This window comes from Sorex araneus, chromosome 5 (genome assembly GCF_027595985.1).
Source record: "Sorex araneus isolate mSorAra2 chromosome 5, mSorAra2.pri, whole genome shotgun sequence".
Taxonomy (NCBI): Eukaryota; Metazoa; Chordata; class Mammalia; order Eulipotyphla; family Soricidae; genus Sorex; species Sorex araneus.
In genome coordinates this window covers 173,013,020-173,036,790 of record NC_073306.1, presented here as the reverse complement: position 1 = coordinate 173,036,790, position 23,771 = coordinate 173,013,020, and the positions used below count along the sequence as shown (strand labels likewise).

Genomic DNA, 23,771 nt, shown 5'->3' with positions numbered 1-23,771 from the left:
GGTGGGGTGGAGGGTGGGTCTCAAGTGACCTTGTAGTCACCTGCTGAGCCCCTGGATAGTAGCCCTTTGATCACACTCCCCAGCCTGAAACCGTGACCCTTTCATGTGGCAATGTCACTGTTTGTACAAAACTGGCTTCCCACTGCACAGCAAAGCCACCACTGATCTCCCACCTGGAATCAGCCGCACGTGCAGGGTGGCATCCCGCTCCCTGCCGCCTTCTCTTCTCCTTTTCCGTTGGACTATCTCCACGTGCTCAACTGGGTCCCTTTAAAGTGAGATGGAAAAACTCAGCACACCTTGTACAGGAACTTGATTTTGACACTGTCGTCAAGGCTGTCCACAGGCAACTAAAAGCGGCTGCAAACATCTCAGTTCTAGAATCTTCCAGAAACGGAGGCTGAGGTTATTTTTTTTCTTTTTCTTTTTCAACACACACACACACACACACACACACACACACACACACACACACACACTCCAAAAAACAAAACCTGTCCAGGGTTTTTCTGAGTGAGGGGGTCTGTGACCAGGCTCTCCCGCCGCCCCATCAGAGAAAAACTTAAAAGGCTTAGTGCAAAGACAAACGAGAACAGAGAGAGCCGCTAATTCTAGGAGCCAGACACAGTTGTGAGCTGTTCGTGTTTCATTTAAACAGCATTAAATTTTTTTTTACAAAAAGTTTGAGGTCAAGGCCTTTCCTAAAGCTGCCCGGCAGAAAAACAGAAAACAGTCCTGGGATTTTTTTTTTAATTTTTTTTCTCCCTCCCCCTGTTTCTTCTCCTGGGCTCAGTTGCGTGACATTGCAGCCCGAAATCACAACTCCCCTGTAGGTTCCTGGTGCAGCCTGCTTCCTCCTCACGCTGCTTTAGTCACAGAATTCGATTCCTGTTGGCCGATTCCGCGCCTCCAAACCGGCTCGGGGCTCTATTGAAATGCGGGAGGCTCCTGCGCTCCTGTATAAACAGGTAAGGGCCGAGGGGTGGGGCGCAGATTGCGGGTTTCCCGGGGCTGGGGCTGGGGGTGGGCGCCGGGGGTGGGGTGGGGGTGGGGGCGTGAGAGCCAACCCCCCCCACCCCCGGGAGAGCCGGGCAAGGTGAAGGGAGGACTTGGCTGCTGGTTTTTTGTTTTTTTTTTTGGCAGTTTCTTCTTCTTCTTTTTTTTTTTTTTGGTTCCCTTTCTAGAAACCCAGCTGTAACTTCGGGTCGCGGCGCAGTAGCCGGAGCCAGAGCTGAAGGCGCGCGGCGCCCGGCCCCGCAGCGAGGGCCCCGGCAAAGGTCAGGGCTCGGGCCGCGTGACGTTCCCGCCCCGGCCCGCGCGAGCGCCGCGCCGCAGGTAAGCCCGCGCCGGGGGGTCCGCCCGCTCCCGCCGCTCCGCGACTCCGGGGGTCCGGGGCGGGGGTGGTGGCTGGGGGTGGGGGGTGCTTGGATCGGCCGGGCGAGCGCACGGCTGGTGGCTTCTGCCTCGCACCCGGCGCAGCTGGGCTTCTCCGCGCGGCCCCGCAGCCGGGGTGGACGCGCGCTCCGGCCGGCCGGCCGCGCCGCGGTGGAGCAGGTGCCCCCTTCTGGGCCCCCCCACGCCGGCCGGGATGTCTTCCGAGAAGGATGCGACTTTTTAAAAAACAAAAAACCAAAACAAAACCCTCAAAAAATCGGAGTCGGGAGGAGAGTGCGCCTGGAGAAAGTGCCCACGTCTCGCCCCATCCAGGGCAGATTATTGTTTTTTCTTTCCCCTCCCCAACCCCCCTCCTCCCCTCTTTCCCCTTTAACCTTCAGCAAAGGTATCTGCGCTCCTAAAACAAACAGGAATGTTGCGTTGGCCTGTGGCCAGCCCGAGGCTCAGCGAGCAGGATAAAATTTCAGGGCAGATTTACGGGAAGTTGCCGGTGTTGGGAGTAAAAATCTGGTTTGGTGAGTTTAAGGGAAGGGAGTAGACGAGAGGCAACCTGGTTCCCGGGAGGCGGATGGCGCGGGCGCGGGAGGGGGGAGGAGGCGGAGGGAACCGGGAAGCGCGACCCGGGCGAGAGCCGCGAGCGCTCCCGGGGCGCCGCGCAGCGCAGTGGCCGCCCGCAGCCCGCGCAGCTCCCGCGGCCGCCGCGAGTCCCGCCGGTGCGCCCGCCCGCCGCGCCCCCGGGCCCCGGAGCAGCCGGGGGGCTCCGCGCCGCCGTGCCGGCAGGGTGCGGGGACAGGAAGGCGCCGGCAGGTGGGCCAGATTCGGACCTTCGAGGCTTGGGGGAAGTGGGTTCTGCCTCCGAAACGCGCTGTGGCTTTAAGCGGCGCGCCGGGGTGTCGCTGGACACTCCTTTTTTTTTTTTTCGGTTTTACATTAAAAAGAGGGAGGCCCCATTGATGCGGTCAGTGCCTTCCTAGCTGTTAAGTTGCTCCTCCGCGGTGAACGGTGTAAATTTCACAAGTCGGCGACTCCAAACGCGTAACCAAAGGTAAAGTGGCTTTTTTGGGGGGGATCCGCACGCACGCCCGTCCCCGAGTCTTCACGTTGGGGGGGTCCCAATGTTGACATCTGTTTTTCTGCTCGCTTTAGCGCGTCATTTCCCTCCTTGTAACTTACCTTGTAACTTTCCCCGACTTCTGGTGGTGTCTTCATGGGTGGGGAGGAGGGGGTGCGGGGGAGGAAACGTTTGTGAAAGTTTTTTTTTTCTGGGGGAGGCTTGGGGGGGGCGAAAAATCATGCACCGTCAGCCCCGTGGTGCCGCTTCCTCCGCTGATGAAATCTGTTCCATGAATGAGATTTTCTTTTATTTTTTTCACCCCTGTAAACACATGATTGGGCCCTGTAGAAACGCATGTGAATGTTCAGGCTGGGATTATTCAAGGCAGAAGGAGGAAATAGGGCAGGCACCTCCTTCAAGTGTTGGGCCTGGCCAGAGGGGGTCTTCCTGTCCTCGTTTTTCTTCTGAAGGTCACACCGAATGGGGGTTTAGTGGTTCAGAGTCAAGTGTTCAATCTGCATCTGAGTGCAGGAGGTGAATCCTGACAGCTGACCCGGCTCCCGGCTTGGCTATTGAAGAAATCTGTTCCAACAAATGGAAGTAGTGTTTTCTAATAAATGATGTATGTTTCCATTAGGTGAAAGTCCAGGTACACTCAGGGACGGTCCCAGAGCATTTGAGGATGTGGCTTCTTGAGGTTTATCAAAGTGATAGAAAGATAGTATCTTCTAGGCATGCACTTATAGCTGTTACTGACTGGAAGGCAAAACCAAGAATTTTTCTTTTTTTTTTTTTCTTTTTTAAGTGATGCTTGGTTTTCGTTGGCTGGAATGTGGATGAGAAATGGGTACTGTAAAGATTTGTTGTTGTTTTTGCCAGGCTGGTTTATGAACCTCGGGCCTCGCGCTGGCAAGCTCTACTGCTGGGCCATATCCCCAGGCCTACTTTCAAAGTTTTAACTCGCAGTCACATGAAATTTTTAATTAAAAAAAAAGAAGAGCAAGCAAAGGGTTGACAAGGCAGACTTGAAGTCCTTTTTAGCTTGACTGCAGTCCGATCAAAAGCATTTGAGAATGCAGGTGCTCGTTCTAAAAGGAGCGAGATTGGCAGCAGAACCCAGCGAACCCTGTGAGATCACACTTGTGAATTGTGTGTGCCCTGCGATCAGTGTCAAGGGTAATCTTGGTCAGATCAGTGATCTGAAATCCCTGGGAAACAAAGCCTGCAGTCTGAGGGACATGGGAGGAGGACGAGAAAAATTGGGGCTCTGCCTCCTTGGCAGTCTCCCCGTTCTGCCACACGTACCTTCCGTCCTCAGTACCTTCCGTCCTCACTGCCTGCATCACCGAGTGCTGGGAGCTCAAAGAATTGGACATTTCACAAGACTGAGCTTCATCATTAACTTGCAGAATGTTACATGAAGAAAGGAGCCGATAGAAACAAAGCTTCTGGCCTCACTCTGTGCTACTTCTTTTCCTGTCTGCGTCAGCCCTTCGATTCATCTGACCAAGAGTCTATTGATCTATTCTGGGGATCTATTCTGGAGATAAACCCAGCCTTGAGGTTTGTTATCATTTTGTTAGTTTGTTATCATTTTCTAAATTTTCCCAAGAGTGTAAACTTGGGAATTTAGCAGCATTTGACTTCAGCCAGTCTCAGTAGTTTTGCAGTGGGTTTGTTTGGTTTGTGGTTTTTGGTTTGGAGGCTGTACTCGGCAGTGCTCGGAGATTACTCCTGGCTCATGAGCATATGTCATTCTTGACAGTGCTGGGGTATTGGAGGAGGGGGGAGCGTGCAGAGTTGGGATTTTCAAATCAGGGGCTCCTACCGTGCTTGCTTTGACCTGTTGAACTATCTCTTTTACCCTTTAGTCGCTATAGTTTTAATATCAATTTATTTTTTGATTTTCTATTATGCCATACTAGACAAGGTAAAAGTAGACAATTATTTTCCCATTTGTTTTTGTTTAGGTGGGCTTACTGTTGGCTCTGTACTCATGAATCACTCCTGGTGGAGTTGGGGGACCATATGGGGTGCCTGGGATAGAACCCGGGCCGGCCACATGCAAGGCAAGTGCCCTATCTGTTGTATGATTGCTCTGGCCGGACAAAATAATTTTCTGAAAGAATGGATTTGTTTTCTAAATTTGACTGTTGATCTGAAGAATAAATCCTGCTCCATATGATTGCGCTCTGACTGCCGTAGGAAAGTATTTGTCATTTCAGACTGGTTTCCACCTGCACATTCCAAGTTCTTTCTGATTTTTTTTTTTTCTGACTTGCTATGCTGGGGATTGAATCTTGAGTCTCACAACATGTAGACAAGTGCTCTGAGTCCCATTCTTTGACCCTCTTTCTGATATATATATATATATTTTTCTGTTTTTCTCTTCCCTCATTTTTTGGTGGGGGACTTGGGGGATTGACAGTGCTTGAACACAGACCTCATAGTTACGAAGCATGTGCTCCACCATAGAGGAGAAGGTGTCTGGAAGTTCTCCCAGCCCCTTTTTATTTTATTTTTTAAATTTTCCTGAACTATGGGGCTGGAGAGATAGCACAGCGGGTAGGGCGTTTGCCTTGCACGCGGCCGACCCGGGTTCAAATCCCAGCATCCCATATGGTCCCCTGAGCACAGCCAGGGGTAATTTCTGAGTGCAGAGCCAGGAGCAACCCCTGTGCATTGCCAGGTGTGACCCAAAAAAAGCAAAAAAAAAAAAAAAAAAAAAAAAAAATTTTCCTGAACTGGCAGAGGAATGGTTTCACAGGTGCTGGTGGAGTTGGAAATTTTCCTTAAATTCAAAACAAGGGGGGCTGGAGTGATAGCACAGCGGGTAGGGCGTTTGTCTTGCACGTGGCCAACCCAGGTTTGATTCCCAGCATCCCATATGGTCCCCCAGCACCGCCAGGAGTAATTCCTGAGTGCAGAGCCAGGAGTAATCCCTGAGCATTGCCGGGTGTGACCCCCCCCCCCGAAAAAAAAAATTTGAAACATGGTTCCAGTGCAGTTGAAATCAGGTTGTCCCAAAGGATGCATGACCCGAGAGGAAATGTACGTAAGGAGGCTTAAATTTGAGATTCCTATGACTTAAAAAAGTCTGAATCTGTGTGCCAAACACGCGTGCTGTGACAGTGAAAGCATCAATGCAGCTGAAGCTGGTTGTTGTAAGTGATTCCATGTTTGAGGACAGACATATTGGAACTTTTCAACTCCTGGTCTGATTAAGAGAAAGTTTTTTTTTTTTTTTCCTTTGGGGAGTCATCTTTGTCTTAGGGTGATGTTGATGTTTTTTCTGACTTCATAACCCTTAAGAGGGGGGTATTCATCAAAGCAATCAACCACTGAATAATTGCTTCAAAGAAAGACCAGAAAAAAACTTGTCAAGAATGACCTTGTGGAGGTGACTTGGGTTCCTAGACAGAAGGCCTTCAGAGGGGCTGGAGGGGGAGCACAGTGGTTTGGATGCTTACCTTGCCCTCAATTTGGGTTTGATCCCTGGAACCTCATATATAGTCTCCTGAGCACCTCCTGAGTGTGCAGCCCTGAGTAACTCTGAGCATCACAGAGTGTGGCCCCCAAACAAACAAAAAACCCCATTAGAAGCCCCAGAGGTGGAGATTGTTGTTCCATGGCTACCTCAAATTGCTGGAGGTGTCTCCCGCCAGAGGAATTTATGGGGAGGTGGTACCCTGCCATTTCTTGAGCAGGATCCTGCAACAGCTTGTCAGGAAAGCCTCCTGAGATGGTCTGAGGTTGATTTCTGAGGTTCTCTGCTTCTCTCTCTCCATGCTGCCTGCATCAGAACGTCCACTCCCATTTCCCAAGGCAACGTATGCCCAACCTTTCAGAGTCTCCTTGTTTGCCCTGGTGGAGGAGTGAAGAGTGGCAGAGAAGAATGTGGAAGGACAAGGCCGGGAGATAGGTGGATTCAGACACAATGTGTACGAGGGACCTTCCCAGCCAGCCGCCACAGAGATTGGTAGTGTCCTCATTGCCGCTGGTCTGGCCACACTGGGACATCGAGGCTCATGGCCCTCTTCTGCCTGGTGCTAGTCACATGCTCTTAGGGCCCTGCAGACCGTGGCTTGTAGGAAGGAGATGAAGAAATGTATTGGTTTTTGGTGGAACTGAAGAAAAACTGTTACAGAGGGCGCCTGCCCTTTAAACAGAACTCGTCCCTCAAATGCAGAATCTGCAGAATCCACCCCCTCCAGAAAAAAAATAAAATCACACAATATCCCCAAAGACAAACATGAAGAGACTGAATATTATTCATTCCCTCCCTCCCTCCCTCCCTCCCTCCCTCCCTCCCTCCCTCCCTCCCTCCCTCCCTCCCTCCCTCCCTCCCTCCCTCCCTCCCTTCTTTCCTGGTAGCTCCAAGAACCATATGTGGTTCAAGGGATTGAACCCAGGTAGGTTGTAAGCAACGCAGGCGCCCTACCCAGTACTGTCTCTCCAGCCCCTAGATGTTATTTTCTTGACTAATAGGAAGGCTGTCATTTATAAAGGGAGGAAAGTATATTCCAGGGTGGAGAGACTTCTAAGGGTTTTAAGGATTGCTGTCGTCACCAAATCAGAAGGAATTGTTAGCCTGGACACCACCTATGGTCCCTGAGCCATGCCAGAGGTGATCCCTGAATGCAGAGCCAAGGGCAAGTGCTGAGCACTGCCCCCAAGCGAATAAACAGAAAAGAATTGTCAGCCTAACCCGAGCACTGCCTGCCAGTGCCATCGTACTTCAAAGGCCTCCGAGAAGGACAGAGATGGTAGGTAACTGAGTTCTTCCTTTTTTAAAAATTGTTTTCGGAAAAAAAGAATTGTTTTTGGGCCACACCCAGCTTAGGGGTTACTCTTGGCTCTGGGTGTTACTCCCGGCTCTGCACTCAGGAATCAGTCCTAGTGGTGCCCAGAGGACCCTATGGGGTACCAGGAACCGAGCCTAGGTTGGCTGCATGCAAGGCAAGCACCCTGCCTGCTGTACTATCTCTTTGGCCTCCTGTAACTTTGATTTCTAAAATGATCCCACTTTTTTGGTTTGTTTATGGGCCATACCTGTTTTTTCTTAGGCCTGACTTGTGGCTTTGCACTCAGGAATCACCCTTTGAGTGTCCCCAGGGGACCCTATGGGGTTCAAACCCGAGTCAGCCGCATTCGGGTTTTTTTTTTTTTTTCCTTTTTGGGCACACTTGGCAATGCTCGGGTTATTCCAGGTGGTGCTCGGGTGACCATATGGGGTACTGGGGGTCAAACCTGGGGCGACTGTGTGCAAGGCAAATGCCCTCCCCACTGAACTATCTCTCCGGCCCACTCATGTGGTTCTTAGGGGCCTGGAGGCCTGTGCCCAGCCCCTGCGCAGAAGGTTGCCTGGTAGGTAGGTTGTGGAACGAGCTGGGCTTGATGTTGCCAACTGATAGATTTGGAAACTCGTGTATTGCTCCCCCCCCGGGACCCAGGAGCTCTGGCACATGCACACCTGGGTGAGCAAGAGTTAATACTCAGTGCCAGTTGGCAGTGGGTGGCGGTGATGAATGCAGGGTATTGTGCACCTGGAACAGGAACCAGAGGCCTCCACCTGACCAAGGAAATGCCAGCCTGTAAGAGTGACAATAAAGAGGAGCTGCTGTTTGGAGCGCAGAGGCCTGGCTGGGTCATTTTGTAAAGCATTTCTCATCATGCCAAGAGGAAAAGTATTCAGTGAGACAGAGAAAGAGGACCCCGAGGAACAATACCCGCCTCCCCTTCACCATCTCAACAACTCCGCCCCCACCCCTCCACCCCCTGCCCCGCGCGTTCCTGTTGAGTCTCTTGGTGCAATTTGCTGCCATTCTGAAAAGGGATGTTTGGGCCTTTTTTTGCCGCTCAGGTAAAATGTTTATGTCATGCGCTGCGTAGACACGGGTCACAGCGCTGGGCCTTCTGCACAGACTGCTCCAATCATATTTCTTTTGTTTGGTGTCATTTACTTAAAAAAAATAATAATAACACGGGTACACTCAGCCTTGGCCAAGATTAGGCCCATCTTTGTCGTCTCCTTCTCCAGACAAAGTTGCCTTTGTGTCGCTGCTGTGGGGAGGATTTGGTGACACGGAGAGCTCCGCGGGGCACTGCGACTTATTGGTGACTGCAGCCCCGTGGCCCGGGTCCTACCGGCTCCTGTCTCCGCTACTCCTACTCTTTCTGCTCTCTCTTCCCAGAAAGAAAGTGGGAGTTTGCAGAGGCACCTCGGAGCCGAGCTGGGTTCCACCTAGGACGGAGAGGAGCCCCACATTCTGTGAGGCTTCTCGGGGCGCCGGGCACACTTAAGTCAGAGGGAAAAGAAAGGGGGATCGTTCCAGGTGAAAGAACAGTGTAGGCGAAAGGGATGACTGCGCTGAACTCAGCCCCTGGTGGCAGAGGCCGAGTGTCCACTGCCTTGGGTCAAATCCAGGCTCTGCCGCATGGGAGTTGTGGGAGTTGAGGCAGACTTGTTTGTTTTTCGAATCGGAAATATTCCCCCTTTCCTTCCCCTCTCCTTCCCTCCGCTCCCCTGCCCTGCTCTTCCCATGGCGCACACAGTGGTGGTGCTCACCGTGAACTCGCTCATGTATGACAGTGCTCGTCCTGTGCAGGTGGTGGCGCGTGCCAGCTGTCACCCTCTTGGCTGCCAGGCTTGCTTGCCTTTTAAACTGGGGTGCTCCCAGGGGATCCCAGGCAGCAGAGCTGATGGAACTGCACTTGGCACATGTGGTGGCACTGGGGTGGGAACTGGAGGTCTCACGCTTGCAAGGCTGATGCTTGTGCCACTGAGCCCCCTCCCTGCCCCCCTGCCCGTCCCTCTCACTCCTGGTATCTCTGATTGTAAGAAACCAACCTCACAGTGTCACTTGGATTAAAGAAATGAAATCTGTGAGAAGAGCAGTGTTTGGTTTGTAACATGCTTTTGTATACGTGTGTGTTTCATGTTGTGATACATTTTTCCGTGTTTGACTTCTTTGGTTTTATGATGTTTGTTTTTTTGGTGTTGGTGGTGATTGAATCTAGGCCCTCCTACATACAAGCCCACGCTTCATCCCTGAGCTACATCTCTGGCCTGGATTTGAATTTCGGGGGCCACACTCAGTGGTGGTCAGGGCTTACCCCTGGCTCAGCAGTCACTCGGGGGAGCTAAATGGGTTGCCGGTGATTGAACTCAGGTTGGCCGCGTGCAAGGCAAGCCTGTACTATCTCTCCAGCCTCAAGGGTTTGAATTCTTGTCCTATTGCCCCATGCCACCTTCAAATATTTTTCCTCTCCTAACATCTCTCTTTGACTTGGACCAAGTCGCCATTGCCAGAGAAGGCATACACAATTTTACTAAGTTTCTTCTGGCTTGTATCTGAGTTGTATAGAGAAAAGGTTACTTAGAATCACTGAGATCCGTTCCCCACCGCCCTAGAAGGTTGAACTAGAAGGTGTTTGGACAGTGTATGCCTGAAACACAATCATGAACAGCTTTGTAATGCTCTTATCTCATGGTCATTCAGTAAAATTTAAAAATTAGACTAGAAGTTAGACATAAAGGAGCGATGCCTTTCATTCCTCCTGGGAAACAGGGCCAGGGGTCCTGCTGAGAATGGAGTATAAGATCCTGGAGATGACAAAGGCAATGCACAGATGCTCTGTGCGGAAGAACTGTGTCCATCTTCAGCAGTTTCTGTTTCAACTGAATCATATGAGCAGTCATCGTCGTATATAACATGTCGCCTTCCCAGAACAGCCCCAGTGCCTTATCTGTGTACCTCCTGGGGTATTTTCTTTTTCTTTTTCTTTTTTTTTTTTTCTTTTTGGGTCACACCCAGCGATGCTCAGGGGTTACTCCTGGCTTTGCACTCAGGAATTGCTCCTGGCAGTGCTTGGGGGACCATATGGGATGCCGGGGATTGAACCCGGGTTGGCCGCGTGCAAGGCAAACGCCCTACCCGTTGTGCTATCACTCCGACCCATCCTGGGGTATTTTCTATCACAGCTCATGCCTGTCACATAATGTTTTCCCATTCAGAGAGAAATTTGATTTGTTTGTTTTGGGCCACACCTGGTTCTGTGCTTTGGGGTCATTTGTGCAAAGGATGGTGCAGTGCCAGAAATCGAATCTGGGCCTCCTACATGCAAAGCTCACGCTCAGCCCTTTGAGCTCTCTCTCTCTGGCCTCCGCAGACAGAAATGAACATCCTTGGGTGCAGGATTTGTGTCTGAATACTATTGCTTCTTCTACTCCTTGTTTATAGTTGAGTGCTCAACAAATAGAGTAAAAATTCCTTCACTCAAAGACACTGCAGTTTTAAATAAGAGCTTCTCTTACGTTCCAAGGTTATATATTCTATGTCACAATTACTGGGACAATGTCTATTTTCCCCCACAAGTATTTTACTAAAATTGTTAGATAGAAGAATCTAATGAAGCTGGAGGGAGCTCAGGTGGGGTCAGGCCAGCAAACAAACCCACTGTGGGTCAGAGTGTTAGGGGAGGGCTCTTGCCCTGCATGTAGCTGACCTGGGTTCGATCCCCAGCATCCTATATGGTCTCTGAGCACTGCCAGGAGTGATTCCTGAGTCAGAGCAAAGAGTAACCCCTTAGAATCACTGGATGTAGCCCCCAAACAAAGAAAAAGAAGCCCTAGCCAGTGCCAAGTCTGAAAAAGTGTGGCAGATGGAGGTGAGCAGCCCTGGGAGATGTGTGAGGTATATGTGTGGTGTATGTGGTGTGTGTGTTGTGTATATGTGGTGTTTTTTTTTTGCTTTCTGGGTCACACCTGGCGATGCACAGGGGTCACTCCTGGCTCTGCACTAAGGAACCACCCCTGGTGGTGCTCAGGGGACCACATGAGATGCTGGGAATAGAACTCGGGTCAGCCGCATGCAAGGCAAATGCTCTACCCGCTGTGCTATTGCTCCAGCCCCTATATGTGGTATTTTGTATGTATATGAGCATGGTATGTGTATGTGTGATGTGTGTGTATGTGTGATATATGTGTGTGGTATATATAGTGTATATGTGATGTGGTGTGTGTGTGTGTGTGTGTGTGTGTATTGTTGCATTACTCAGTCTCCCAACTCCTGTGGAAAATTTCTGTTTTTTACCTGGAATCAGCCGGGCAAGGTAAGGCAAGAACCCCTCTAGTTCTTGGTCCCTTTCCCTCTTTGGGCCATGCCTGTCAGTGCTTAGTACTTACTGCTGGCTTTTCACTCAGGGATCACTCTTTGCAGGGCTTGGGAGACCATATGAGGTACTGGGGATTGAACCCGGGTTGACTGCCACATGCAAAGCAAGTATCCTGCCCACTGTACTATCACTCCACTGTGCCCTGTTCCTCTGTCTAAAAACTCTCTATATTTTTAAATGTCCTTTCAAAGGCCCAGGTAATGTATGAGAAGAGGAGAGATGCATTTTTGCTAAATAGTATAAGACAGACTGGTTTGGGATATGGCTTGGTGGCAGAATGTCAATCTTTCATGTGTGAAGACCTGGAATCTCTCTCTCTCTTTTCTCTCTTTCTCTCTCTCTCTCTTTCTCTCTCTCTCTCTCTCTCTCTCTCTCTCTCTCTCTCTGTGTGTGTGTGTGTGTGAGAGAGAGAGAGAGAGAGAGAAAGAGAGAGAGAGAGAGAGAGAGTAGGAGGAATGTATTAGATAGTAATTAGGAAAAGGTACATTTTCTCAGAGAGGAAGGATAATAATTGCAGGTGTAAGTACATAGACCCGAACCACGTACATAGCTCAAAGTGCTGAAACTCAACTTTGCAGGAGGGATCCTCTTTATTCTGTTTATTTATGTTTGAATTGGGGTGGGGATACACCTGATAGGCTCAGGGCTTACTCCTGGCTCTGCGCTCAGGAATTGCTCCTGGTGGACTAGGGAGACTGCATGGCATGCTGAGGATCAAACCCGGGTCAGCTGCGTGCAAGGCAGACACTGTTTTTTCCCTTTCTGGTTCAGACCCCAGGTTTGATCTCTAGCACTGCATGGTCCCCAAACGCCATTGGGAATGACCCAGTTCACCCAAGCCTTGAACCAGGATAATGCTGGGTGTGGTCCCAAACCAAAACCAATCCTGCCCACTGCTGCAGGCAAGAGTTTGACTCAAGGACCTTCTTTGCCCTTTGCTCCCTATTGTGGATTCCACCATCCTCCTGCAGGTACACACGGGCTCGCTGGCGAGTAAGCAGGGACTTGCAGCTCCTATGGGGCGGGTGAGCGTTGGCATCTTCAGCTGCCGTCCGCCTTTGGCTGCTTTGTGTTGGTGGACAATCCAGCCCAAGGCGGAGACCAGATCTGGGTAGGTGAGCGGATTGGAATATTCATGAGCCCTCTTTCCAGAGAGGGACCAGAGATTCATTCCCTCAGTGGGGTCTGGAGAAAGCACCTAGCCCTGGAATTGTCTGGTGACACACGTGTCCTCACACGCCCTAGTATTGTGTGAGGGGAGGCCTGACACAGTCTGGAGAATCTGGGGAGTAAACTGCTCAGAGGACATCGCGTTCCCCTCCTTGCTTCCTGCTTTGCCCTTATCCCAAACTCTGTTCCTGAGAATCTGGGAGTGATTTGCTATGTCCAGGCCGTATCCTGTGATGATTAGAGGCTGTTCACGGCTCTGTGCTGGAGGGGAGGTGGGCGGGTCACTCCAGGCTTCGTACCGTGCCAGGGATTGAGCCCAGGCCTCCTGCAAGCAAGCAAAGCATATGCTCGACCCATTAACCTTTTCAAAAGAATTTTGGTGGTGGGGGTGCGGGGGTGTGTGTGTGGGGCCTGTGCCTGATGGTGCTCAGGGCAGTACTCCTGGCCCTGTGTTGGTGGAAGTGCTCGGGGGCCAAATGTGGTGCAGGGAATCAAACCTGGGCTGGCCGTGTGCAAGGCAGACGCTTTACCCGCTGTTTCTTCAGCTCCTTTAGCCACATTTTCCTGCCTTAGTGTCTTTGCTCTGCAGCCCCAGTTCCCTGTACCTCGTTTGCGAATATCCAAGTGGCTCGCTCCCCTCCTTTAAGCCCTGGCTCTTTCTCCTCCTCCGTGTCAAGTGGCCCTTTCCAGCCATCACCCTCTAGCTATAGACTCTGCTCTGTTTTTTAAAAACGCAGTACTTATTGCTTTTTTTTTTAACGTGCTTTCTGAACTCATGGTTTGCTATCTCCCTCCCCTCCCCCGCCCACTTCCCAGAAAGTCGACTTTATTTATTAACAACCCAAAGCAGAATCAGCCCCAGAATTGGTGCTCGGTAAATATTCTTTGAACGAATGGGAAAAAAAAAAAAAAAAAAACCACACAGGCCTCTCCCACACTCCGAGTGCGACTGCGGGTGTTCTGTTCAGAAGCTAGCCTGGAACACCTTTTATTGACTGCGCACAAGTTTTCTCCCAGGCGTATCTTATTAAGCTGCTGGTTTTCTCTGGTTTCTCTGGCTGGCTTGACTCTTTCCTGTGCTGCCATGAACCCGGGGAGGAGGCTGATGACTAAGTACCGGGTAAGGCCAGGCTGAGTGTGGGATGGCGCAACGGCTGGAGCCCCGCGCTGTTTCCAAATCAGAGCCTGGTCTTTGGCAATCTTCAAGATTTCCATAGAATTCTCACAGCCCTCTGTTTTGAGCCAGCCTTGAGAATTGCATGCCCTGCAGATAATTGCACTTGACTAACTCCTGTTACTATATTGCTTCTCACTTTTCTATTGTTATTCAATTATAACTTATGACCTGCAAGTAGCTGTCAAGATGAGGTCTTTTTTTTATGATTATTATTTTATTTTTTGCTTTTTGGGTCCCACCCAGCGATGCTCAGGGGTTACTCCTGGCTTTGCACTCAGTAATTACTCCTGGCAGTGCTTGGGGGACCATATGGGATGCCGGGGATTGAACCCGGGTCGACCGCGTGCAAGGCGAACACCCTACCCACTGTGCTATTGCTCCAGCCCCGAGGTCTTTTTTTTTTCCCTTCCTTGTTTTTTGGGCCATACCCAGCTGTGTTCAGGGCTTACTCTTGGCTGGATGCTCAGGAATCCCTCCTGGCAGGGCTTGGGGGACCATATGGGATACCTGGGATCCAGCCCGGGTTGGCCGCATGCAAGGCGAGCAACCCATTTGCTGTACTCTCACTCCGGCCCCAGTTTTGCCTGGTGTGGGGGTCGCAGCCGACAGTGCTCAGGGCTGTGCTCACTCTGGGTTGCGTGCTCCTTGCTGCTGTGCTCCGCCATACCTTGTAACAGTGGAGCCAGAACTTCTTGCAGTGCCAGAGGTGCATGCATAGGTGCCCGTGTCCTGATGGGTTGGCACTGGGTATGGTACTCGTGGCCTTGAGCTTTCAGGGCAGGCGGGCATCTTAGCTACGGAGGCATCTGGTGCAGGTGTTAGTTTTAGGGTGTTGGGGGGGTGGTGGGGGTGCTGGAATCCCGGCGGTGGTTGAACATAGGACTCTTAAGGATGCAGTGCTGCTGCGAGCCCTGGGTGCCAGGGCTTACCTGGTCACCCAGGCGGTGCTCAGTTGCCTCCAGGGCCACACCCAGTGGTGCTCTAGAGGCCACGTGGTACTTGGTGCCCATCAGGCACTGCTCCCTGGGCTGTCTCCTCAGCCCCTCCACTTCTCTTTTGAGGGGAGCTGTGGGGGCAGGAGGAGGCAGGAGGGGGCTCGTCACTCGAAGGGGCACCTTCCTTTGCATCCTCTTACCTTTCCACCCTCAGTGCTGGGCTTTCCACTCACGGCCAGCAGAGCTGGCCAGCCGTAGTGAGGGTGAGGCGAGGAGTCAAGATTCAGGCTGGGGTTTACGGGGACGGAGAAGAACAGCCTTGAGAGCCAGAGGGAGGGACTCAGAGCTGCAGTTTGGGGCTCGTTTCCAGCCCAGATTTGATGTTGGATGTTTTTTCTTTTAGTCCAGCAATGGCAGGTGGCATCTCTCTGGGCAGCTCTTCATATTTCACTCTCTTCCTCTTCCTCACTGTGTCCAGATTTGCAAATCTAGATGAGATGTGTAGTCTGTATATATCACAAGGGAGAAAATAGTATTCAAACACTAGTTGATTAAGCATCTACTGTGTATGGGACTTTGTGATGATGAAATCACATTTATTGACAGCTGGCATACACATTACGCATTAACTGACTTGTGATTACAAGTATAATTGTATACTATAATTTTGTGACAATTAAGTGTATCTATGATATGTATCATAGCATTTAAGTATTCCATTTATAGTATACAAATTTATTACAAAATATAAATATAATTTATGGTATCTAAGTAGAAATAGCATATTAATATTTAATATCTATTAAATAAAATACTGTTGACCTTTTGGTTTTTCTTTCTTTTTTTTTTTTCTTTTGTTTCTGGGTCATACCTGGCAGTGCTCAGGGGTTACTTCTGGCTCTGCACTTAGCGAGCACTCTTGGTGGGTTCAGGGGTACCGTATGTTGTACCAAGGATTGAACCTGGGTCAGCTGCATGCAAGGCAAACACCCTACCTGCTGTACTATCACTCCAGCCACTGAATAGCACTATACTATTTTTTTTGAACAGTATACTATTGAAAACTAAATGTAAATCATGCCCAAGCAGAGATCTGTTCCATATATCAAAAGGTAAAATATTAAAGGGTGAGTCCGGATGTGTTTCCTGGTGAGTTACGACTACTCAGAGCACACAAATTTGTGCTGTAAATGTTGACACAAAGAAATGGGTCCACTTGAAACATGCCAGTGTTTTCTTTTCGCTTCCTTATTCAACTGTACAGAACACCTGAGCCCTTCTGCAGGGCATGTGCACGCGGCCAGCACGGATACTCTGGACTGGGTGGGGAAAGCTGGTGGGTGGCTCTGACAGACCTGAGTTTTGAGCTGTCAGAGCAAGCACTGGGGATCCGAGGCAGACGAAAGACATAGCTCTGGAGCTCAGAGACAGAGAAGTTTATCTGTTTGGTTGTGTTTTTGTTTGTTTGTTTGCTTGCTTGCTTTTTGGGGCACATCACAGTGCTCAGGGGTTACTCCTGGCCTTGCGCTCAGAACTTAACTCCTGTTGGTGTGGGGATCGAGTCCAGGTCAGCTGCAGGCAAGGCAAATGTCCTCCTGTATCGGTTTATTTTTTAGCACTATCTCTTTCCCTATTCATGATTATTACATACACACACACACACACACACACACAAATTGAGTTATGGTATCATCTGAAGTCATGGAAAACTTTAGTCTAAAAGGCAATGCTTTAAAATCAAATCTGTTATTACATAATTGTGCTAAATGTTGGGGGGTTTTGGTTTTGTAGAAGGCACGTCAGTTTCCTAAAGAATTTGAATTATTTAAATTTCTTTTTTAGTGGGGATGAGGATGGGGGCACACCCATTCACAGGTTTTCAGGGGGGACTGTGTGGTGCCTGGGATCGGTCCTGGGGCCCCGTGTGTAAAATCTGTGCATTTCTTTGAGCCATTCCCTTGGCTCCTAAATTTCGGTTTTTAGTAAGATGCTTTGGGCCAGGTGGTGGCCCGGGACAGAGTGCTCGCCTTGTGTGTCTGCTGCTAGGTTCAACTCCCTGACTGTGCAGAAACAAAGGCTCGTTGAACTGTTTCAGACAGACCTACAGATCCTTTTGGTTTAGGGCTTTAGATTCAGTAGAGAGAGGCCGGAGAGAGAGCTCAGAGGGCTGTGAGGATGTGCTTTGCATGTGGGAGGGCCGGAGCAACCTGGAGCACAAAGCCAGGAGTAGCCCCCAGCACTGCCTGGTGTGGCCTCCAGCCCCTCCCGCCAAGCTTTCATAAGTAGAATGCGTTGACTTATGCTTTTCCAAGTCTGTGTCTTAAATTCCTTTAAAATGGAAAACCTTTAAATCACACTTTAATCTCCGTAGGGAGATCTGTGTAACACAGTACATGCTGGGGCACGACACAGGGGCAGTAGGCTAGAAGAACACAAAACTTGCAAGGATGGCTAGGAATGAGCTGCGTGCACGAGGCTGATGTCTTTCTGTTTCAAAAAACAATTTTACCTTAAAAAAAAGGTATGTTATGGAGCTATGGAGGGGCTGGAGAGAGTACAGCTGGTAGGGTGCTTTGCCTTTGGTGTGGTTGACCTGGGTTCCATTATCTGGGTTCGGCATCCCATATGGTCTCTCCAGTCCTGCCAGGAGTAATTCCTGAGTGCAGAGCCAGAAATAACCCAAGTATTGCTGGGTGTGGTCCCAAAACCAAAATAAATAAACATTTTTGTTTGTTTGTTTGTTGAAAGTTAGGGAAGTGCCAGAATGATAGTATAGCAGGTAGGGTGCTTGCCTTGCAGGGGTTTGATCCCATCCCAGGGGTATGGTCCCCTGAGCCCTGCCAGGAGTGATTCCTGAGTATAGGGCCCAGAGTAAGCTTTGAGTGCTGTAAGGCGTGGCCCCCAAACAGAAACAGAAAAGAAAACCCAAAACTAATTACAACCAATGCCCCTCCCCCCTGCAAACAAATAGGGAGACAGACAAATAAAGGAGCAGACAGACAGACCCTTTCCTGGGATCCTTATCAGGTCACTTAAGGTAACAAAAACTCTACAAGTGCTCCTGAGATCCCTTTTGTTTCAGCCTTTAGCTGGTTTCCTGAGCTGTATCTGAGACATTGCAATTCAAGGAATTTCTAGCCCATTCTTGGATTCCTTGATAGATCCATCCCAAGAGGCCCCAGACACAGGTCTGTGATCAGTAAATTCACCCAGTGAAGCCCCTCCCCTTCCCGCCCTCCTCCACTCAGGAACACAGATTCTGTTTAGTGCTGCTTCTCCTTAGAGGTTTGCTTCCTTCCTTCTCCTGCCTCTCCAGCTCACTGTCTGACCCAGTGCTTTGCATTCCTCCGTATCCCAACCCGGAGTGTGTCCTTCCTTCCTTTGGCTTCACGGGGCTCTCTCCTTTCTCAGAGGAAGTCAGCATCTTTCTTGAGCCTCTTTTTATAGCACATGTTGCATGGATGGTCCTTTTCTCAACATCTGATTTTACAGAGCTCATACAATTCCGTCAGTGGATGTGCCTCATTTAAACCTGGTTTCGTGCATGTGAAGCATGTGAAACATAATGAGGTACATATAATTATTATCCCCATTTTACAGACCATAAGACTGAGGCATAGAGAGGTCTAATAGTTCCCCTGGTGTTTTACACAACTTGCAAGGGCAGGGCCAGGGCTAGGTATCAGGCACCCTGGCTCAAGGGCTAAAGGTTCTGGATTCTTGAACAACGCTTGAAAAGACTCAGGTATGAATCCCCCAGTCCAGAGAGCATGACGCTGAAGAGGCAAGAAGAAACCAGAGCAGGGCTGGGGAGACGGTTCAAGGGCCGGGCAGTGGGATGGGGCACGGGTATAGCAGGCAGGTTGTTTTCCTTGCATGTGGCCGAGCCAGGGTTGATTCCTGGCATCCCATCTGGTCTCTGGAGCAATGCCAGGAGTCATTCCTGAGTGCAGAGCCAAAGGTAACCCTTGAGCATCACCGATGTGACCCAAAAAGCCTATAAAAACAGTCTAAAAACCCCCCATGGGGCTGGGCAGTGTGTTGTGCTGCCCTCGGTTCTCCAGCTCTGCGTGGTCCCTCAGGAACCACTGGGCTTCCCCAGTCCACCCCCAGATACATAAAAAACGTTGCATCCAAAGGACTTTATCTCATGGCCAAATACACATTAAAGAAAAAAAAATGAAAGCTAGGGGCTGGAACAACAGTACAGTGGGTGAGGCACTTGCCTTGCGTGAGGCCAACCAACCTGGTTCAATCCCCGGCATCTCATATGGTCCTTGGAGTGCCACCTGGAGTGATTCCTGATTCTTAGCAGAGCCAAGAGTAACCCCTGAGCATTCCTGGGTGTGGCTCAAAAGCCAATTTTTTTTTAAAAGAGACTAATTGGATTGGAGAGACAGTACTGCAGAAAGGGCGTTTGCCTTGCACATGGCTTACCCAGATATGATCCTCAGCATCCCATATGGTTCCCCAAGCCCATCGGGAATAATCCTGAGTACAGAGTCAGGAGTAAGCTCTGAGCACTGCTGGGTGTGACCCCCAAACAAAAAACAAAAAAATTAAAGCTAGAGTCCAAGTGATACTACAACGGGGAGCGCGTTTGGTCTTACATGCAGCTGACCTGGTTCAATCCCTGTCACCCCATATGATCCTCAATCCTGCCAGGAGTAATACTGAGCACTGAGCCAGGAATAAGCCCTGAGCACTGCCGGGTGTGGTCCAAAACCTAAAAACTTAAAAAAAAAAAAGTGACAAAATGGGAGCTAACCTGAGGCCACGCTTGCTCCGTGGCGGAGCGTGTGCCCTGCGCATGGAGGTCTGGCTCTGTCTCCAGCAGCAGCAGCAGCAGGAAAGCTAAGAAGGAAAAATCACGTGAGTTTCCCGCTGCTCAGGTCCCGGAACCACCTTGGCTTTGTCATAACTTTCCTTTAAAGTATTTTGTAACGGGTTTGCATTTCCCCCCATCGCTGTTCTTGAGCCATACTGCAGTTCTGTTTTTAGTTTGTTTTTTTTCTGTTGTTATGGGGCCCCACTGGATGGCCTTTTGGGGAACCCAGGCTTTCCCCCGGGGTGCTGCGGGAACAACAGGGAGACTTGTCTAGAAGTGCTGGGGGTGCCACAGATGGAACGCAGACCCCCACACAAAATGCTCACAAGATGAGCACATCTGTTTTTGTTTTTTCAGTTTTTTTTTTTTTGCGTTTTTTGCTTTTTGGGTCACACCTGGCGATGCACAGGGGTCATTCCTGGCTCTGCACTCAGGAATTACTCCTGGCGATGCTCAGGGGACCATATGGGATGCTGGGAATCGAACACAGGTTGGCTGCGTGCAAGGCAAATGCCCTACCCGCTGTGCTATCGCTCCAGCACCCAGATGAGCACATGCTGTGGCCCCATTTGCAGCTCTGGAAGTCCTCTTGCCCCACTCTGTCACGCAGTCCTCAACCCGTCCCTCTCATTGCTGTAAGCCCAGAGGGACTGGGGATGTGGCCCAGTGGGCGTGCTCTTGCCTTGCATATGGAAGGCCTTGGTTTGGTCCCTGGCACCACAAAATTAAGCAAATACAGTGATATTTGTAGGACCCGAGAGGTAGAGCAGAGTCTCAGGCACTTTGCAGACAACTGCAGCCTCAACAGTGGTTTGAATATGACACCATATATGCCTGCCTCCCTAGCAAAGATGGCTGGAAAGAGCAGAGGCATTGAAACGTGTCCAGACTCTGCAGAGACAGCACGGCGATGAGAAGAGACCAGCTGTGGGCCTCTTAGTGCCACGCACAGAAATCCCCCCCGCCCCCGCTTCAGTCAGCGGGGTTGTGCTTGCGGTATTTCAGCTACGTAGACTCCATAGAGTGTGGTCTTCATGCTCGGATCTTGGGGACCATGCCTTAACAGTCTGTAGAGTTGGGGTTGGCATGTTTGCCCAGGCCCCGCAGCAGGAAGGAGAAAGAAATCCAAGTTCAACTGGCCACGATGAACAGGACAGGTCGCCTTGCAGTGGCCGTGGGTTCAGTCAGCTGACCTGCCCCCAGCATGCTATTTCCCAGCCTGGGGTGTGGGGCTGATGCTGTGGGGAGCCCCCAGAGAGCTCCAACCCGGGAGAGACTCTTTCTGCTGGAGTTGTGGGGCTCCATTTCACATACTGGAAGGGTTTTGAAGGGTCAAGTTGAGTGGTTTTTAGTAAGTTATGCAACTGTGACCACTATCTAATTCCAGAAAATTTTCATTACCCCCCCGAAAGAAAACATTTATTCCCCATTCCTTCTGCGCCAGCCCCTGACCATCACTGAGTCTGTGTTCTTGCTTCTTTTGGGGGAGGGACCTGCTTTGGGGGTACTCTGGTTACTCCCAGCATGGTGCTGTGGGGGTCATACAGTGATGCTCTGGGGACCGTGCAGCTTTGGGCTCAAACCCAAGCCTCCTGAATTCAAAGCATGTGCTCGTGCTTTTGAGTGTGTCCTCCAGCCTGAAACTTCTGTTTTCTATCTTTGTAGATTTGTCTGTTCCGGACATTTCAAATCATGTGATACCAAGAGTGACCTTTTGCCGGACTTGTTTCAGTAGCACATGCATGTTCTGTGGTCACCCGTGCTGTGACTCGTCAGCAATCGTCCCAGGGCATGACCCAAGTACATTTTTTTAAAAAACTTTTTTTTTAATTTAAATTTATTTATTTTTAATTAGTGAATCACCGTGAGGGTACAGTTACAGATGTATACACTTTTGTGCTTATGCTTCCTTCATACAAAGTTCGGGAACCCATTCCTTCACCAGTGCCCATTCTCCACCACCCGTAAACCCAGTGTCCCTCCCACCCTCCCCAATCCCATCTCCCCCCACCCCACCCTGCCACTGTGGCAGGGTATTCCCTTCTGTTCTCTCTAATTAGCTGTTGTGGTTTGCAATAAAGGTGTTGAGTGGCCACTGTGCTCAGTCTCTAGCCCTCATTCAGCCCGCAACTCCCTTCCCCCACATGGCCTTCGACTGCATTAAAGTTGGTGATCCCTTCTCTGAGTTGCCCTTTCCCCAGAATGTGAGGCCAGCCTCCAAGGCATGGAGTCAACCTCCTGGTACTTATTTCTACAATTCTTGGGTGTTAGTCTCCCACTCTGTTATTCTATATACCATAGATGTGTGCAATCTTTCTATGTCTGTCTCTCTCTTTCTGACTCATTTCACTCAGCATGAAACTTTTCATGCCCATCCACTTAACTACAAAATTCTTGACCTCCTTTTTTCTAACAGCTGCATAGTATTCCATTGTATAGATGTACCAAAGTTTCCTCAACCAGTCATCCGTTCTAGGGCATTCGGGTTTTTTCCAGATTCTGGCTATTGTAAACAGTGCTGCGATGAACATACATGTGCAGATGTCGTTTTGATTATACTTTTTTGCCTCTCTGGGATATATTCCCAGCAGTGGTATTGCTGATGACCCAAGTACATTAAATGGATGAGCAGCATGGATTTTCTCCAGCTCATTTGATTGATGGACATTTGGTTTCAGCTGGGTTTTGAGTATATAGCAAAGTTCTTACAAGGCAAAGAAAGGCGGTTTTGTGAGCAGCAGGGGACAATCCCATCGTTTTGATGGATGTTGTGTTTGTAGTACAACACTCCGTGCATGCCAGGCACAAGCCTGGAATTTGGGACCATGGAAGTTGACTGTGCTCAGGGGCTATTCCTGACTCTGCTCGGGGTGACCCTGGGCAGTGCTGAGGGGACCATATGTGGTACAGGGCCTTCAAACCAGTGTCGAGGCTGTTGGGCCTTAGCTCCTGCTGCACTCCTCTGCTGTGAGTCTTCATTGTGACTCATGAGGTGGTATTGGAGAGGAAAGAGAAACCAATGCTCCTGGGTTCCCCGTCCCTTTGTGGAAAACCAGGGCCCAAGTTGAGGCAGCCTGGCTCTGGGCCCACTACTCGGTCTCCCAGCTGTGCTACAGAGGTATGGCCTGGAACTTTTCTCTGTGGGTCAGTGGGTGAAGGAGGCACTGGATTGAGTGCTGAGGCAAGAGGCTTATGTTCTCCACTCCACAGTTGCCCTCTGCACGGGAGAGATAGTATAGGAGTTGAGACACTTGCCTTGGGGCTGGAGTGATAGTACAGCGGGTAGGGCGTTTGCCTTGCGTGCAACCAATCCGGGTTCAATTCCCAGCATCCCGTATGGTCCTCTGAGCACCTCCAGGAGTAATTCCTGAGTGCAGAGCCAGGAGTAACCCCTGTGCATTGCTGAGTGTGACCCAAAATGCTAAAAAAAAAAAAAAAAAAAGACACTTGCCTTGCATGTGGCCAACCCCAGTTCAGTCCTGGCACTGTACTGTATTTGACCCCCTCCCCCCAGATATCTTCAGGAGTGATCCCTGAGCACAGAACCAGGAGTCAGCCCTGAGTGCAGCCAGGTTTCAGATGCATGGTATACTCTCTACTCTTGGGCCACAACCACCACCCCATGTTTTAGGACCAGCTTAGATGATTCTTCCTTCCTTCCATCTTCCTAGATGCTCTGTGCTGCCTGGACTCAGCTCTGCTTGGTCTTGCATGGCCGTTTCTTGCCTGTCATGTCCTCGTCTGATAGATTGCGACATTTGTTGAATGATTGATTATATGGTAGATTAGGGCCAAAGGGTATAGATCTTAAACGTATCCTCAGCTGCAGTCTTCCCAGAGTGTGGATTGTTTGGAAACAGCCTATCCGGATGGTGGGTTGCGTAGAGATTGAACGGAGGGCTAAGATTCTGAAGGTAGGAACACAAGGGAAAAGAAACCTTGGGGCCGGAGACATAGTACAGTGAGTGGGGCTCTTGGCTTACACACAGTTGACCTGGGGTTCAATCCCAGGCACCCTATGTGGTCCCCTGAGCA

At 50.2% G+C, this 23,771-nt stretch overlaps 1 protein-coding gene across 1 annotated transcript in view; it reads left to right on the top strand.

The window, feature by feature from the left end:
- The first annotated feature begins 938 nt into the window (after nucleotides 1–938).
- Nucleotides 939–23,771, top strand: part of RBM47 (RNA binding motif protein 47) — a 169,618-nt gene continuing 146,785 nt past the window's right edge. Inside the window, exons 1-2 of the mRNA XM_055139465.1 lie at nucleotides 939–968; nucleotides 1,185–1,335. The gene's annotated coding sequence lies outside the window, so the exon portion shown is untranslated. The remainder of the gene's footprint in view (nucleotides 969–1,184; nucleotides 1,336–23,771) is intronic.